A 17234-nucleotide genomic window follows, 5' to 3' on the forward strand; every position below is an offset into this window, starting at 1 on the left:
ATGACAAGAGACAGTTACCTGGTTCTGTGCTGGAGTTAGTTCTGTACGGTTGGTGGAGTCACATACATTTATTTACAGAAAGCAAAGAGAGAGCAGTCATAATCTTAATTTATTCTTCTCACTTCTACCTTGACTCGAATGGTAGAGTAGCACTGAGCACTTAGCAGGAAGTTCCTTCCACTCTGAGGTGAGTCCTGGAACTGGAACCCAGGGATGTAACTCACTAGCAGAGCGTTTGCTTAGCAAACGTGTGACGTCCCTGTGCTGAGGATAAAGGCCTCCACAGAAGACTAGAGATGCCTAGGAAGTGGGTATGAGCTGTGCAGGCCTTTCCTCCACATTGGAGAAGCCTCTGAGTAATGACATACTAGATGTGGGTATGAGCCAGCCGTACAGGTACTTCACCACATTGCTGCAATCTCTGAGTGATGAGGAGAGCCAAGTGGATAGCGAGTATGCCACGTGGAGAGCGTGTTTGTGTGTAGAGTGATGGTCCCTTTGATCTCTCCGTGCAGTTGGAGCGCCTGCGTGACTGTCTTCGTCGGCTCTCAGTGCATTTCCTTTTGATGTTGCATAGAGGAATTTGTTTTATTTTTAAACATTTTTGTAAAAACAAAATAATCTTGTCACAGTGCTTGCGGCTTGACAGTGTGCGGAGAGTAATGTCTGCTCACAGGGCTAAGGACAGTTCTCTGATCCAACTGGAATTTTGATTTTTGATGCTTAGACCCAGCTGTGAAAAATAGTCTTTAGTTTCATGACTCAGAACGAACTTTACTAAATATATCATTGCTTTTTCCCTTGTAAGGAGACAAAATTTCAGCTCCATCTTCCTCTGTCAGAGGCTGGGCCAGATGATTAAGTCGACTACAGACAGGCTAAACCTGCTGGGTACCATTGCTGTGGACGTGGGGAAGGAGAGCACCTCCAATGAGCAACTGACTTTGCCACTGAGGTTTTCATCTGCTGTTCTGGGCTGTGCCAAAGGGACACCATAAAAGAAGGGAAATGGAATAGGTCTTGTTCTATGGCAGCCAGCAAGCAGAAAGACGGGAAGGCAGGAACGACCAGTGTCCTTCTCAGGCACACCCATGGTGGCCCAAGTCTCCCAGCCAGGGTTCACCTCCTGATATTTCCCCACCTTCTGTCACCAGTTGGAGACTTAGCCTGTGTCTGCAGGGGACATTTGATAATGAAGTGATAACATGTCACTTGGTACAGAAAATAAAGAGACATTTGATGTTAAAAGTTATGTTACGTGCTAAAAGAAATAAGAAAATATTTCAGAAAGAAATAAAGGGCTGGAGAAGCAGCTGGAATAGAACATTCATGTAATAAGTTGAACAGGATGTTAACTTGAAAGAATCTGATGAAGGCAGGATGCTTTGTTTCCATGGGGTCATTAACTCGGGAGAGGTGTGGCTAGGACAAGGGCAGGGTCGCAATGTTATCTGCATTGGTTTTTCAATTATGTCAAGTTCTCATTCTTCATGATAAAGCCTAGGTCTTTCTAGTAGAAAGGGAACATTGTCTACACAAGGATTTTATTCCCCTTGGTTAGCCACACGTGGTGGCTCACACCTGCAATCAATCATAGGATTCTAGAAGTTGAGGCAGGAGGATTGCTACAAATTAAACTACAACCTGAATCAGTTTAAATAATTTTAAAATCAAAGTAGTTTAATAATAATGGTTCCCTTAGGCTCACATATTTGAATGCTTAGTCATCAGGAAATGGCAGTGTTTGAGAAGGATTAGGAGGTGTGGCCTTGCTGGAGTGGGACTAATAACCTTGTTGGAGGAAGTGGGTTTTAAGGTTGCAAAAAACCTCACACTGGGCCCAGCATTCTGTTTCTCTGTGCTGTGGACCAGGGTGTAGCTCTCAGCTACTAGTCCAGGGCCCTGTGTGCCCATGCTTTCCTGACCTCTCCCATGACAATGGACTAAATCTCTGAGCAAGCCCCAGTTAAAAGCTTTCTTTTGTAAGAGTTGCCTCGGTCATGGTGTCTCTTCACAGCAATAGAACAGTGACTAACACAGCTACATAATGAGTCCCAGCCAGTCGGGGTTACAGAGAGGACCCTGTCTCAATCAGGGTCAGACTAGGAAGTGGAACAGCATGGAATAGTGTATTTTGAGTCTGTTTTTAACTTCCGCATCCCAAAAGAGCAACATGGTTTCTCTCTCACCCAAGAGGAGAGGATAAAGAGGAAGAAGTTCTCAGCAGCTTCCAGCTAAGTGGAAGTTAGGGCAAACACATGCACTTTGGGCTTCTTTTGGTTCTTTAAGCAGTTTGTATAAAAAGCAAGTTTTTATTCTTGCTTTTTTCTTAGATGCAGACTTGGCTACATCTAAAATCCTGTGTTGTGTTTTGTTTTGTTGTGTTTTGTTTTTAGCAGACATGTATTGGCATGCTCTGACCTATAGAAGTCCAAGCAAGAGCTAGGTTGGAAGTGAGAGGATCTTTGACCTCCCCCTTCCCATGATATATTGTCCCGCGCAACCGTCTCGCCTGCAAGAACGACGCGGCACACGAAATAGGATTCTTCTGCGGTAAACTTTAATGCTCTCGAGAGGCAGAGCATAAGCATACATCAAGTAGAAGCGAAGACCATGAACTATCTAGCCCGTCCCCTTATAAAGGGATCAGTCCTTGCCTTGGACGTGGAGCCCCCTGATTGGTTGAGACTCATCAGGCCCTATGACTCCACGGGAGAGGCAGAGCTCAAGGAGTGGAAAGTTACCCAGCACGTGCGCACATGGCTTGTTTACTGCTAACTCCAGCCGGATGTCAGCGCCATCTTGTAATGGAGAATGTGCAGGCGGCGCCCCAGAATATATAATTTAAGTTAAAGATTGAAAGACAAATTCTGTCTTACGGAAATGCTCACCAAAGGCAGGAATCACGCTCTGTGGAGAGAGGTCACGCCCTGAGTCATGGGGTCTTCGTACTTGTGTCTAGCTCACCAGCTTTTCCCCCGTGTGTGAACTGGAGATCTACCCTTGTCTGAGGAGCTGAGACTGTGGATCTCCACATCTGTTGTGTATGACATTCTTTGCATGGAGCGTCTAGGAAGTGTTTATGTTTATCAAATAGTCCAAAAGTTCCTCATGAGGGTACTTGAACCTGTTACTGTTATCCAAAATTAGTGGGTCCTGCAAGCCAGATACCGGCGCATCATTCAGCTTTGGTATACAGGAAGCATAGGTTTGCTTGCGTTTAGCTTCAGTCATATATGGTCATGTGTTGATTCCCAAGCTGGGAAGCTACATATGTGCAAAATGAAAGCAGCAGAAGCAACCCCTTCAGTTCTCACGGACATGGCGGTAGGACTGCCCCATGTCACTCTGAGGTGTAGGAGACTGATAGAGTGGCTTTTTGGAGCCTGCCTTGATGGTGCAGAATTCCGTGAGGCTAGCCTGTGCTGCGTGGTGAATTCCAGTTTTGCTGCCTAGTGAGAGCTGGTGTCCAACAGAACAGATAAACAGCGGTCCTCCCTGATCTCATCCAGGCGTGTCTGTAGACAGAGAGGGATAGTTAGTAGGATATTGCCTTGTCAAGACGAGGGGCTGCTCTGCTGTGCAATCTGACTGGACAGATTTTCCTGGCGTCCTCCATGTTTGCCACCCCTTTTCTTTCCCTACGTTGTGTTTCTCCTCCTCTTCATTTTCCTTCCTCTCTCTTCTCTGTGTTTACTCCTCTCTTCCCAGAGTTCAGTTCCATGTTATCTGTGAAGGAAGCACAGACTGAATTGCTTCCCAGGGGGTGCCTTAAGAGTGGCTCCCAGAGAGCCAGCCCAATGGCTCTGCAGGTAAAGGCTCTTGCCATGGCAAATGGGAAGTTCAGTCCCAGAACCTTCATGGTGGAAAGCAGAGACCAACTTCTGAGAGTGGTCCTTGACCTGCAAGTACACAAACACAGGCACACACATGTACACTAAACAAACAAACAAGCAAATGTAGAAAGAAACCAAAGATGGCCTCTGCAGTTGTCTCCTGACTGAGCTAATGGCACTTACTGGACAGTACTTTTGGAAGTTCCTGAAGTCCCTGGGCAGTGATATTTGCTTATTTCTCAAGATCCAAAAGGAGGAAGAACGATCTAAACATACATCTGTAATGTATTTTGTCAGTGTTGTGACTTTTAAACTCATAGTGAGTTCTTTCCTGCCTAATTCACTTCCTGTTGAGTAACCTAGAAGGCTCATGGTCAGATGAAATGGGACTCTAAGCAGTGTGCAGGATGACCCAGGGCGTTGGCGAGTAGGTGACAATAGTGGCCAGATGAAGCACTCAGTGCTTTACTGCTCAGATCCTGGGCCACTTGATCACTGGGCCACTTGAAACCTGACGATGGACAACTTTCCTGAGTACAGTTTTGGGTGTGGGACTTGAAGGAAAGGGAGGGAAAGTGATATCATTGCATAATGTAGGTCGTGGGCAAGTTTTTCAGCTTGCCAGTTGGTTGGTGCTGGACCCCTGAAATAGAACAGATCTGTTTCTGAGGTTGTCCTTCAGAAATAATTTCCAACATTATAGAGAAGTTACAGAGGATACTGTAGAGAACACTGTGTTTCTTTTATCTAGATTTGCACATTGTTGCCCTTAGCCTGGGGTTTATTACACATTTACATATGACTCTGTGTGTGTGTGTGTGTGTGTGTGTGTGTGTGTGTGTGTGTAAACACACGGGCATTTGAGAGTTCCATCAATACATGACAACGCTTTTGCTCTAAGTCTTGGTGTGGATTCTAAGGATGTAATCTCTTACTCAACAGGCTTCTGTTGTCCGTTATGTTACTTTAACCTACTATTTTTCTTCAGCTTTGTAGCAGACCAACGGTCCTTAGAGCACTTTGCTGTCCTTCCAGTGAGTGAGCTCATCTGTGGTCCTTTGTTGATCTAGATGTTGTATTAAGTCCCCTTTGTGACCAAAACTCTGAGACGAAATTTAAAGAGGAGGGAGGTGCTGCTCATGGTCCCAGAGGTTCATCCCATGGTGGGGTGGTTCCCATCACTCGGGCAGAAAATCATGGATGCAGAATTATGGTAGAGGCTCAGCTTCTCAGGAAGCAGAAGAGGTAAGGGAAACCAACCATCAGAGTTACCTTGGTAATCTCCTCCTTCCTGCCGGGTACCACCAGCTAAAGACCAAGCATTCACTACATGAATTGATTGGGGCATTTCTCACTCAGACTATAGCAGGTCCTAACTCTCTCTTATCTGGAACAGTCATTCATATCATGCCTTTGCTGGATGTCTTGAGTGTGCATTGTGACTCTGTAACAGTTGTTCACACCATGCCTTTGCTGGATGTCTTGAGTGTGCATTGTGACTCTGTAACAATTGTTCACACCATGCCTTTGCTGGATGTCTTGAGTGTGCATTGTGACTCTGTAACAGTTGTTCACACCATGTCTTTGTTGAGTGTCTTGAGTGTGCATTGTGACTCTGTAACAGTTGTTCACACCATGCCTTTGTTGAGTGTCTTGAGTGTGCACAGTGCCCTTACCCTACTGTTCCTTTGTTTTATTGTGGGCATGCCTCTTACTTGCTGTAATATCAAGTGAGCATCCTTGGATGAAATATTACATAAGGATATGTCTTGCCCATTATCTGAGATACAGATTTTGACCACCCGTTTCCTTGTTCGGTTTCTTCCCTTTGTGGTCATTGTGGTCCCTTGGCAGCTAATGAAGAGTCTGTGAGGTCGGAGGCACTATAAGATAATTAAAATGCAATTCCTCATAATAGTTCATCTCTCATATGTAACATTTCTTGGTGATAATTGTTGGAATTATTCTGTTTATTATTAGTATGAATTCACACTTTTCTTTATCCCTCCCCCACAATTATTGATTCATTATTTTCCCAGAATTTGGTTCTCAAACTGCCCCACGTCTCACTGGACTCTTCTGTCCTTTTTTGTGCCCAACAGTTTTTAAGTGAGCATGTCCTTATTTTTACCCTTTATAAGAAGGCTTATCATGTGGCTTTAACACTTAGCACTTGGAATTAGTCATTGCCCTGAGTGGCTATGAGTCTTCACCAAGAAGAACTCAAGATAGAGACACTTGGCATGTCTTTCAATGCTGGGTATTTTGTTTGTAGGCGCCATCAGGGAACAAAGCTAGTAAATATGTGTGCTTTATACATAAAAACATATATGCATATATATGTATCATTTGTGTGTATATATCATGCTCCTGTTACATAGATAGATGTATAAAGTTAACAGTTTTGCTGCTGTTTGTTCTTTTGAGGCAGGGTCTTCTGTAGTCTCAAACTCACTCTGTAGCCTAGGATGGCCTAGAACTTAAGAATGCTAAGATTACAGGTGGACCAAGTTCAGCTACATTTTAAAATACAGATTCACGTTGATCCCTTCATTTGGCCCGTCTTCCAGTGATAACAAAATCCTTGCTCGTCAATATTTTCACCTGTTTGTGCAAGAGGAAGGTACCTTTTCACATTACTCCATTTTCTCAAGGTTTTCATGTGCAACCATTTGACCCATGATGCATCATCAGTAGAGCTGCTCTGAAGTATACATCATAAATGTTTTCTTACTTGGCTTTTGACATTCTGTAATCCTGTTTGCTAATGGCTCTGTTCTGCTCTAGCAAGTGTCTTTTCAGTTACCAAGCAAACTTGCTTTACTTAAACCTTGCTACAGGATTTTCAAACTCGGTAGGCTGCATCTGTCCTACGCCTTCAGTAGCCATCTGTTCTCTGAAAGCCACTAGCCCACCTGGCCGAGACCCCAGCTCTCAGTGACTGGGAAAAGAGGAGTCTGAGCTCACCCGTGGGCCTTTGGTTCTGGGGTCTCCTCTTTTTAGTGTTCTCAGTCCAGCCCTCACCTTTCTAGGTGTCTGTAGCTCTGTCATCTGAACAAGTGCGAAGTCTATAGAAAAGACATGAGAGTTATCAGTGAAGCAATTCAAGTGGTGTGTTAGACTGAGCATCAGAATTGTGTGACTCTGGCTGGGCATGGCATTGCACCTCTCTAATCTGGGGAAGTTGGGATGTAGGGGCCAGATGATCTTTGTCAGTTCAAGGCCAGCCTGGTCTACATTGTGAGTTCTAGGACTGACAAGACTATGTAGAGATCTTGTGTCAAAAAAGGCCCCAGATAAATAGACTAAAACTGTATGTCTAATTTCAAGTCAAGGTAAATGGGATTTACTGGGGTAGGGAGGCAGTTATGTTGTGAGTGAAGGTGGGCTGTTGATATGAGCACGGCTTGTCAAGGACTCCAGTATGTCAGCCCTGTGCGCACGGCAAAGCCTTCCCTTCCCCTGTTGAAGCTCAGAGGGATGGGCAAACCTATCTCAGGGAGAAGTGTGAATGTTGACAGTGTGTGCAGAAAACATCCCACCTAGCCTTTTCTCCTCAGATGTTAATGGCCTGAAGACCTACTTAGAGTAGTTAACCTGCCTCCTTGGTCTGCTGTGTACACCAACCCTGCCTCCTTGGTATGCTGTGTACACCAACCCTGTCTCCTTGGTCTGCTGTGTACACTAACCCTGCCTCCTTGGTCTGCTGTGTACACTCACCCTGCCTCCTTGGTCTGCTGTGTATACTCACCCTGCCTCCTTGGTCTGCTGTATACACTAACCCTGCCTCCTTGGTCTGCTGTATACATTAACCCTGCCTCCTTGGTCTGCTGTATATACCAACTCTGCCTCCTTGGTCTGCTGTGTATACTAACCCTGCCTCCTTGGTCTGCTATATACACTAATCCTGCCTCCTTGGTCTGCTGTATACATTAACCCTGCCTCCTTGGTCTGCTGTGTATACTAACCCTGCCTCCTTGTTTCACTGTATACATTAATCCTGCTTCCTTGGTCTGCTGTATACACTAACCCTGCCTCCTTGATCAGCTGTATACACTAACCCTGGCTCCTTCTTGTTCAGTTGTGTATAATAAACACTTCGAGCTTTCAGGATGTATCATTTCTCTATCAAAAAGCCCAGCCTCCCAGATACATTGTAGATTCTTTTGTATGTGTGCCTGTCTGTGTATCTGATTTTTTCTTTATTCCCTTGCTACTCCAGATAGGCCAATCCCTGGAGCTATGGAAGGACATGACACTGGGATTTTTTTGTCAATGAATTTATTCATAATGATATAACTAAGTCACCAACAATGGTTAATATTGTTAAAGTAGAACTATCAGTATCATGTGTTGGTCGGTCTAAGGAGACAGTTTGTAAACGTTTGGTAGCCAGAATCCAAATTCAACAAGAGAGGATTCTCAAAACTTATTTTCTCAAAGGAATATACTTTGCCTTTTAGTTTTAAGCTGCAGTCATGCCGTGTGCTAGCTTTTATTAGAGTTATTTTAACTCTGTATTAATTCTAGTTTATTAAGGGTCAGATTAATTTGAAGAATGATAAAAGATCACAAGAGGTCTGGGGTTTCTGTTTTTTATTTATTTATTTATTTATTTATTTTTATTCCTGATTGATTCTGTTGTTTGACAGTTTCAACCAAGTGTACGATGTACTTGGATTTCTCTTTCCCTCACTGAGCCTCTTACCTCTCTCCCTGCCACACCCACTCATCCTTGCCAGTCCCTTCCCTAGGCTCATGAATAATGGTTTTGTTTTGTGACTGGTATGATTTAACTGGGGCCATCTGTGTGACTATTGGCTTGGAACCACTGAGGCCTGGTGACATCATTAGTGGATACGGAACCGAGGTTCTATCCACTGAATTCTATTCTCTATCCCCTGAATCAGTTAGTAGCAAAGTCCAGTCGTGAGTGGTGGCACAGTCTCCTGAGGCCCTTCACCCAGGCCGGACCGACTGTCTGTGGGATCGTTTTGGGGCGGAATCGGTGCAGGCATCCACAGTTGCTATGACTTTGTCCTGCCTAGGAAACTAAAGCCTGTCTTTCTGTCTCTGGTTCTTAGATTGTTCCTGTCTTCTCTTCCTTACTGTTCCCTGAGCCTTTGTGGGGATGTCTTGTTTAGGGCCGTGATTCCTTCATTGTTTATTTCTGCATTCCCACTCTTCTCTGGAAAAGGAGAGGCTTCTCTGATTAAGGCTGAGAGTGGTCTGAGTCAGTGTGTGCATGTATACACCCAGCTATTTAGAGGGTAGCTTGACACTGCTATTTGCCGAAATACGGTGTTGAGGACTGTTCCTGAGGGCATGTGATTTCCCCTGCCATGGCTTTTGACCAGGGTACAGTCCTGAGCATGAAATCCTTTCAGGGGAGCAGAGATCTCGAGTCCACTCAGACAGCAGCTGGTTACGCATTTAGCAGGAGAGCCACTATTGCACACGTGGGCTTATCTTGCCTGGTAGCCTGAGTCCCAGCTGGGCTAACTGAAGTTTCTCAGGTCTACCCCAGCAAGCCTGCACAGTGGATTCTGGGGCAGTGAAAGCTGGCAGGGAGGAGGCTTCCAGCTCAGTTCCAGCTTCATTTTTCTCTATCATGTATTCAGGGTGTGTGGTGTGTTGGGCCAAAGGGTCTCACCTGATTCTGATGGGCAGCCACAAGTACGTCAGGATCCTGTACTATCTGGGGGTCTTTTGGGGCCTTCTTGCAGGTATCCCATATCTATTAGAGGAGTGTTAGTTAAATAATCCATGGCTTCTGGGAGCTCTCTCTAGCTACATGTAATATTCCATTTCAAGCTCTTCCTTTAATTATTATTATAAGCTATATTATTTTGTTTATTGGCGGTCTTGTTTGTTTGTTTGAGAAAAGGTCTTGCTCTGTATTCTTTGCTGGCCTGGAGCTCAGTATGTCGACCATGCTAACCTCAAACTCTACCTCTGTCTCCTGAGTTCTGGGTTTTGAGGCATGAACCATTGTGTTCAGTCCATGATGTTAAAATTTGATTACAGGACAATAGTTTGCATAGTCTTGACACCGCCAACTCTCCTCATCCTCATCTCTCTGCTGTCTCCACCTCTGTCCCCCAGGTTCTGTCCCCCAGGTTCTGCCAGCCCCTCCTTTGGTGGTTCTCTCTCTGTGACCCTTTTCCAGTTTCTGGCCTCCAAGGGAACTCACAATCAAACACACAAGGTTAGAGATTTGAAACTAGGAGTCACACAGAAGAGAGAGCATGCGCTGTTGGTTTCTCTGATAGAATAATGCTCTAATTTTCTCCAGTACTAGACATTTGCCTGCAAATTTCATAATTCGTTTTACATTTGAGTAAAATGCCATCCTTGTATTTATATACCATATTTTCAGTGTTTTCATTCCTCGATGATAGGCATCTAGGCTGATTCATTTCTTAGCCATTGTGAATAGAACCACAGTGCACGTGACTGTGCCATTTGCAACACATTCTGGATACACTGAGAGGAGGGGAAAGGTTTGCATAAGAGCCATTCCCTGCTGCCTAAGAAGCAGATTGCTTGCTGGTAGTGCCTTGCTGAGACTCTGGGTAGTCTCCAGCATTGGGGGAGAAGATATTACTACCTCTCTTGGGCTGATAATAAAGAGCTGCTTTCTGCTCACCGAGTCCTGCAGTGTGGGCCACCGAGACAGACATGATGCCTGGCAGGAGTTGGGTGAAGAGGATGGAGTCACCTCAGAGCTGCAGTTGCCTGGGTTTGTGCTGTTCCTGTGGACATCTCTTATGAGCTGCCCAGAGGGGCTTTTCCCTGCATTTCTTGATCTATTCTCTTTGTGTTTTCTGTTTTTAGTTCATGATGCTGTTTATTGCATCTCTGAAATCTCTGAAATTACAGGATGTCCACAAACCGGATGTTTTCCTTCAGCTAGCCAACTCATAATAAAACTTGAACTTTTTAAAATGAGCACTTGCCCTTAGGCCCGGAATAAGGCGCTGGCTTTATGGTTAAGAACGTCAGCTGTAATTTCAGGATTAGCGGAATGTGAAGCAGGCTCTTGATTAGTCTGTGAAGATCGCTGGCACTCGTGACTAGAAGGCAGCAGCGACCACTTGCCAGCATCACAGAGCGGCTCACCGTCGGTGTGCATTTTAAAAGAATTAGGCCTTTTCTATTCCAGTTCCTGTGAACTAAGGTTTGCAGGCTATTTTTGCTCTCTGCTGGTATCCTGGTTTTGGTGGTTTTCCTTTACTGTCCACGGTTAAATGTATTTTCTCTTGGGAATCCTAGTTTGGTTTTTTTAATTGTTTACTTATTTAGTGAATATGAATGAGTACACTGTACCTGTCTTCAGACATACCAGAAGAGGAGAGTGTGGGATCCTATTACAGATGTTTGTGAGCCACCATGTGCTTGCTGGGCATTGAACTCAGGGCCCCTGGAAGAACAGTCATTACTTTTAATCACTGGGGGGATCCTAGTTTTAAGCTAGTATAAGAGAGATTTTGAGATAGAGAAATAGAAAAGATGTAAAAATATACAGCTAAAGACCTCTAGCTTTCACTGAACCTTGCTTTTCTTTCTTTAGAATGTTTGAGTTTCCCTCACAATTTGAATACCATGGCTGTGCTTTCAAAACCATCACATCAGGGTCCTTGGTGGTTTTTCTTTAAGGATCAGAGAATTGGATGCTCTAGTTTACTGTTTACGTTTTCTTTGAATGGCATCGATTCATGTTAGTTTGGAATTTTGCTTTGTCAGGCTTTATACATTTGTTCAAAAACCACGAATGATACATAATAAATGGATCTTTACTACGGTTGAATATGTGCAATCTAAAAATCTATTTCTATTAGATGAAACTGTGATTCACTGGCACTCTGTGCATTTAGACTGTTTTGTAGTTATCACTTCTAGGTCCAGAACTTCTCATTATTTCAGAATCTCTACTGCCTGGGAAGCAATCCTTCTCATTCCTGGCCCCTGGCAATCTCTGTTCTACATTGTCTCTGCATTTGCCTGTCTCAGACATTCCCGTGTGACCTTAAGACATTTGCCCTTTACATGTGCCTTTTCTGTTTAGGACAGAGTGATACTGTATCATGTGAACGTGCCACTTTCTGTTGTGTACTTTTCTCTTAATAGCTAAGTCTGAGGATCTTAGCATCTGTGTCTGAGTCTGTGTTCAGAGCTTTCAAAAAGAGCTTGCTGGGTCATACAGGGACCTGTCTCTTAGGAAGCACTGAGCAACACTTAAGTGTGTGTGTGGGGGGAGGGGCACTCTCTTGCCCCAGGGAGTGGCACTATTAGGAGATATAGCCTTGTCACTGTGGGCATGGGCTTTAATACCCTTGTCCTACCTGCCTGGAAGCCAGTCTTCTGTTTGCTTTCGTAACAAGATGTAGAACCCTCAACTTCTCCTATGTCATCCCTGCCTGTATACTGCTAAGCCTTGATGATAATGGACTGAACCTCTGAACCTGTAAGCCAGCCGCAATTAAATGTTGTTCTTATAAAACTTGCCTTGATCATGGTGTCTGTTCAGAGCAGTAAAGCCATAACTAAGACACTTGGCCATTTTAATACTGTGTTAACCTTCTTGTTAGTGTTATAAGACATCTCTTTGTATATTGGATATTTAGACCATCATGAGATACATCTGTTTTGTTGATGAAGTTGTTAATACATCAAAATACTGAGTTTTATTGAAGATATTTGTACATTTATTACTTTCTTGTTGTTTTGGTGACATAACTGAAGCAAACCATTGTGAAATTCGAGATCACAAAGAACCGCCCTGTTTGCTTGAGTTATATGGTTTCATCTTAAAAATTTACATCTATAGTGCATTAGAAGTTAGCTTTCATGTGGCTGTTCCTAGTTTCAAAGTATTTTTGTTATTGCTGTTTGCTTTTAATTTACATAGATTGTCTCCCCACCCCCCACCATGAATAGTCCTAGACTCCCTATTGGAAATCCATTGGCTGTACATGTGAGAGGTTTGCCTGGGTATCCAGTACCGTTTTACCACCGTGTACCCGTCATTCCAATGGCATATTAACTTGCCATACTCTGTGGGTGAGTGTCGGCACCTCACAGCTGTCTGCACCGACCTCCACTTCAGTTTCTCTGCTGGGTGGCTAGAGCAGCTAGCTGCCTGTGAGCTTTTGTGGCTTTATCTGCCTGCACCGCCCACCTGCCCATAGCAGGCCGGGTGGGGTTACAGACACTCCTGACGTTTGCTGCCTTCTGATGTGGGCCCATTGCTTGATTAACCCAAATGGTTCTCTAGCCACTAGCTGCTACTTTTAATATGTAATTTATAAAATGTTTCTGTTCTTAAGGACTGGAGATATAGTTCAGTGAGAGAGCTTGCCTAATGTGTGAGGACTGGGCTTGAGTCCCTGGGACCACACACACACACACACACACACACACACACACACACACAGGCACACACACACACACGTACACACACACACACACTCATGCACACATGCACATGTGTGCACTCTAATCTATTTCTCAAGTCATGCTACTTGGGATTTGTGAGCCGTGCTTCCTGACTGTGTTGCAAGCACATGCCACACACAGATTCAGGTTTGCTCTTAATAGTTTTATTAATCTGTGGTACTTCAGAAAGGACTCCAAGTGTCAGTTTTATTACAAATTCTGATAGGTGTCATTTGAGGAACATCAGTGCCCTGCCCAGCAAATGTTCGGTTATTCAATTAGTGCCATAATTTCTTTAGAAGCTAGATATTATAGAGGCATTTTGGTAGTTGAGAATGCTTCTTGTTTCAGAGGACCTGGGTTCGATTCCCAGTACTCACACGGCTCACAGCAATCCATAATTCCAGTTCCAGAGAATCTTAATTTCATCTTCTGACTTCCTAGGCCACCAGGAATGCATGTAGCACACAGACATACATGTAAGCAAAAGTAGATGCTTAGAAAAGTTTGAAGACACTAAATGATTACTTCATACTTCATAATTGATTACAGAAAGAATACAGGAAGGAGAGACCAATTATTTACATGACTAGAAATTGTTTGCATGATGTTTCAGAGTTAGTGGCTTGGTTGGGTTTGCTTTATTTGAGACAGGTTTTTATGTCTGTTTATTTTTCCTGTATGTGTCAGTGGTATTGGAGTATGCCTCTGTATGTGGGGAGCATGTTTGTATATACATACAAGTACATCTGTGTTTAGGTGCACACTGGCATGTCAAATGTCCTCTTCCTTGGTTGTCTCTCTTCCCTCTGTATTGAGGCAGGGTTTTTCCATGAACACATCTCTTAGCATTTCTGTTTCTTCCTTCCCAGAATTGGGATAATTACCAAGCTGTTCATCTGCTTTTATATTGGTTCTGAAGACCCAAACTCAGTTTCTCATGTGGTTTACCCATAATGCTGTCTCCTTTGCCCCCAAACTCGAACTTCTGGTCTTCACTGTGAACCTCCCTGTGGATTGCAAATCACGTCATGCTTTGAAATCCTGTGTATTCCTGTCAGCTTTGGCTGAAGCCCAAGTGTGGTGTCCTGTAGCTCTCCTCACCAACAGGACTCGGGTCTCGTCTGTCACCTGCCACTCTCAAGTCTCTTTCCTCCTGTTCTCCTTCCAGGGCAGCTGGGCTCCTCCTCCCGTCCTCTGGAACTTTGTATTGTTTCCTTAGTATCGTAGGTAGTATTTTATATTTATATTACTTCATGCATTTATTATTATGGTTTCTTTGGATCAAAGTTGTGTTATGTAGTCTTGGTTGGCCTGATACTTACCATGTTGTCCAGAATGGCCTCAAACTCAGGTCAAGCCTCCTGCCTAGGTCTCCCAAGTACTGAGACTTTAGGTGTGAGCCACCATACCTGGCATTTATCTATGTATCTGTAGAGTGCCCACAGAGTGGTAGGCTGCTTTCTTCCCTCTGTGATAGTTAGTGTCCCATGTTTCTGCTGTTTCCATGGGATTTAACACGGGAATGTAGGACAAAGGAGTGCATGCTAGTAGTTATTAAATGAATACATGTGCGTTAGTCACATAATGATGGTATTCAGACATGCCAACTTAGAAAGACACACCTATTTTCCAGGTTTCTGTGGGCTGGGCATTCAGGACAGGGTTAGATAAGTGGTCTGGCTTCAGATGTCTCAAGAGATTATAGCCAGGATGTTGGCTAGGCATCACTAGATTTGTCACTGGGCTGGAGATTCCTTTTGCCTGGATGGCTCATACCCATGGCTGTTGACAGAGATGCCAGTTTCTTACTAGTTGTGTTTAGGAAGCTTCTTTTCTGCTCACATGGGGTTCCTCTATAGGGTCAAACATATGTCTTCCCAGCATGGAAGCTGACTTCCTTCAGAGCAAGTAGTGAATGAGAGAGACCAAGGAAGCTGCCTTTCGTGAACTCGCCACACACTTGGGCTTCAGCCAAAGCTGACAGGAATACACAGGATTTCAAAGCATGAATAAGGACAGGGAATTATAGGCTCCATTCGGAAGGAGGTGTATAAGAGTCTGCATATATATATTTTATAGAATAGACAGTGATTTATATTTTTGGTTTTGGACCTGACTACAATGTATATATCATTTTTTGATATTAAAACAGTAGTTCCATAGAAATAGTTATAAACATTTTAAATAGTGCTTTTATTAAAATAATTTGCTTGTTTTTAATCATGCAAAGTAGCCAAACTACATATAAATATAATTAACTGGGCTACTACCTAAGTATTTTATTTCAGTTTTTTTTCACTGAGAATCTGAAAATGTGAAAATTGTCTGAGTTCTATGTTGCTTGTAAAAGGAGTGGCTTGTAAAAAATCCACTGTATCTTTAAGACAAAACACTTCTGTGAAACACATTTATGCAGTAGTGGAGAAAAAAGTATAGTCTTGAACTTTGTATCCTAGAAAAACTTTGTAGCCTAGAACAACTTAAACAAAAATTAAAGCATTTAAAGCCATAATTTCTTACATATTAAGAAATTTTTGAGTTCCTATTGTATGCCAGGCGCTGAGTATTGATCACAAGACAGGTGTGTTCTGTCTACTTGGAGATCATGGTCTGGTGTGGAGTTAGAGTAATGCATAGATATTTACCAATATTGATAAGAGCAGTGTGTGGAATACATACAGATATTTACCAATATTGATAAGGGTAGTCTGTGGGAAGACAAGGGAAGATGAGAGGACAGCGCAGTGGGGAGAGGTGCACCTGCAGTGTCAGAAGCACAGCACAGCAGACCTTAAGCAGGGGACCGAGGCTCTGTTGCCAGGAACTCATAGCACTGAAGAAGGCTCTGTGCTGTGAGCAGTGGGTGTGTGAGGAGTTGAAATGATGCTAGAGATGTCCAGCCAGGGAGTGGAGTGCAGTTTAAGAGGGAGGAAGGGATCAGATTATTTGGAGTCATGATTCAGAGCGAGGAATTTATCCAGTGCATGGAGAGCTATTTGTGGGTTTACCTTTACCAATTAGTGTTTCTGTTAACCAGAAGTACCTTGCCTGCAAATGATGAGTACAATTGTTGAAAACAGGAAAGAGGCCATCGCAGTCCAAAGATGGCGTGGCAGTTACATATGAGGTGGTCAGAAAGCAAAAAGGATGAGCTGAGCTGTGGGTTGTGGGTAGAGCTGATGAAACTCACATGGCATGCAGGACAGGGAAGGGTAGCACCTAGGTTTGTGACTAGAGCAGATGGATGGATGGATGGATGGATGGATGGATGGATGGATGGATGGATAGAGGATGGATGGATGGATGGATGATGGATGGATGGATGATGGATGGATGAAGGATAGATGGAGGATGGATGGAAGGAGGATGGATGGATGGAGGATGGATGGATGAATGGAGGATGCATGGATGGATGGAGGATAGATGAATGAATGGAAGATGCATGGATGGATGGAGGATGGATGGAGGATGGATGGATGGATGGAAGATGCATGGATGGATGGAGGATGGAAGGAGGAGGATGGATGGAGGATGGATGGAGGGTGAATGGAGGATAGATGGATGAATGGAGGATGGATGGATGAATGGAAGATGCATGGATGAATGGAGGATGCATGGATGGAAGGAGGATGGATGGATGGAGGATGGATTGAGGATGGATGGATGGATGGATGGATGGATGGATGGATGGATGATGGAGGATGGATGGATGGAGGATGGATGGAGGATGAATGGATGGACGATGAATGGAGGATGGATGGATGGACGATGAATGGAGGATGGATGGATGCATGGAAAATGCATGGATGGATGGGGGATGGATGGATGGAGGATGGAAGGAGGAGGATGGATGGAGGATGGATGGAGGGTGAATGGAGGATAGATGGATGAATGGAGGATGGATGGATGAATGGAAGATGCATGGATGAATGGAGGATGCATGGATGGAAGGAGGAT

General features: G+C 44.0%; 1 protein-coding gene across 3 annotated transcripts in view; it reads left to right on the forward strand.

Annotated features, from left to right (window-relative positions):
- WDFY3 (WD repeat and FYVE domain containing 3) overlaps positions 1-17234 on the forward strand; it is a 217632-nt gene that overhangs the window by 33253 nt on the left and 167145 nt on the right. The gene's annotated exons all lie outside the window — the stretch shown is intronic.

This window comes from Micromys minutus (assembly GCF_963924665.1).
Source record: "Micromys minutus genome assembly, chromosome: 11".
NCBI lineage: Eukaryota > Metazoa > Chordata > Mammalia > Rodentia > Muridae > Micromys > Micromys minutus.